Raw genomic sequence first — 2,364 nt, 5'->3', positions numbered from 1 at the left:
ATATATATATATATAACATAACAGTATATTTAGATAATGATATTTAATGTGTGTTTATACATGCTGTTTCAACTAAAGAAAAATCCTTTTTTAAAATACATAACAATAAAAAAAAACTGGAGTCAATTTATTCGACAAAAATGCTTCAAGGCGGTGCCCCAACATGGCCGCAGTCTAATGACTGAAATAAATAAAATGAAAATGAAAACCATCGATACAACAGATCGAAGTTTATATTACATATATACACACACATGTAGAGAGAGATGTGTATGTATATCTATCTATCTGTATGTATGTATAGTTCTACGGAGGAAATACTTGGTGACGTTATCAATAAATTATGTAAGGTGTGGAAACGACGGAAGGAATGGCGCATGGTCGCCATAGTTTATATATTTGTAACTATGGTGTTAAGAATGTTCCAATAAGCTAATAAATCAACTACAATAATCCATAGATAATAGTGTTATTGAGAATATTGGTAACGAAGTTATTATTGAGAATGCTAGTAACGAAGATATTTTATCGTGTTAAGTTACCAATATTATACATTTGTTAAAAGTAAAAATAAATCTCACTATCCTGTCGTGTGTGAGAGTAAACTGTCACTGTGTAAATATGTGTGTGTGTGCATACATTCACACGCATTCCACATACACATATTGTATATATATATGTAAGGGACTATCCCTTATTTTACATAGACATAAGCATATCTATTCATTCGTCCATCTTCCCTGTTCACTATAACTGGAAGGGTCGTTGGGATAGAATCCTCAGGCACCTCCTCCATTGGGTCCTATCAGAAGTAACTATTATTGGAATTTCTGGCTGGATTTCCAAGCATGTCCAATTGACACCATGGATATTATCCAACCATATTGTACTGGGTCTACTCTTGGGTATCTTGTTGATTGGTTCAGCTTGAAGAATCCATCTTGCAATTCTCTCCTGCAACATGTCAGATGGCTTTGGAACTCAGACACTGAGGCAAAGCCAACCTGGGTTGATATCATCAATTTTTTTAAATGGAGACAAGAGAAAGTGCTCTAATTATAGAGAAGAATCTCTTTATTCAGCCTCCCCAGTAAAGTCTATGATTAGTGTCTGGAAAAGAAATGTTGGGAAATTGTTAACTTCAAGCTAGCTGAAGAATGGCATGACTTCCATCCTGGTCACAGCACAACCAACCATCTTTCAAAGATCTATAGATACACACACACAATACTACATATATTACACAGGCATGGCTGTGTGGTAAGAAGTTTGCTTCTTTAACCACATGGTTCCAGGTTCAGTCCCACTGCATGGCACCTTGATCAAGTGTCTTCCACTATAGCCTTGAATTTGGTAGACAGAAACTGAAAGAAGCCCATCATATGTATGTATGTATGTATATATATGTATATATATATATATATGTGTGTGTGTGTGTGTGTTCATATAACAATATCTACCAAATGTATTAGTAAGATAAAACATGTAATCGTTACCAAAATAGCAAAAATTCGTCCACAAAGGTCTATAGTAAACCCCTTATGAATCGATCTCCTTGGTTATATATCAAAAATTTAAATAAGAGCTTTGACGCTAATATCCATATATATTAAAGTTTATTACCTATGTAACCATTTCTGTATAAGGTCAAATTCAACTCTTAATTCTAGTTAAATAAGTAAATTTCCTTACACATCCTCAGGGTAAAGAGTAAATACAAAAAAAAAAAAGATTATACATTTTTTGGGGTGTTTACTCTTTACCCTGAGGATGTGTAAGGAAATTTACTTATTTAACTTGAATTAAGAGTTGAATTTGACCTTATACAGAAATGGTTACATAGGTAACTAGCAGAAATATCCAGCGTTGCCTGGATTAAAGAAAAGAATGAAATTCGAAAATGCCTTTTAGATCTCTAACATGACACATAGATTATGCAGTTCTCAACAGTAATTAGCTGAGGTATAAACTATTAATGTCAATAACATATTTTGTCCAATGTTCTCACTGTTAAAATTGTTTAAAAAAACAGGTAGTTCTTTGTCTTTGCAATCACCTTCAATTGTCAGTACTTATTTGAAACACATTGAACCTGAAAATGCGTAAACTTGAGAAGAACCAGCCAGCAAGCACTCCTCTCCTGTTAAAAAGTACATCAACTCCATGCAAAATACATTTAAATGAGCATTCATTATAATGGCATTTCCACATGCATTCTTTTCAAGTTATTTGGATGTTACACTCGCTTGCCCTAAGCCTTATTGCACGCAAATGGAGAAAACGTTCACTGCGTATATATCGATCGCTGTAAGCTAGCGTCTAACAGCTTTGGCTTTTTAATGCACAAAAATTGAAATTATTTTT

Source organism: Octopus bimaculoides, chromosome 20, assembly GCF_001194135.2.
Source record: "Octopus bimaculoides isolate UCB-OBI-ISO-001 chromosome 20, ASM119413v2, whole genome shotgun sequence".
NCBI classification, from domain to species: Eukaryota; Metazoa; Mollusca; class Cephalopoda; order Octopoda; family Octopodidae; genus Octopus; species Octopus bimaculoides.
This window is presented reverse-complemented; position numbering follows the sequence as displayed.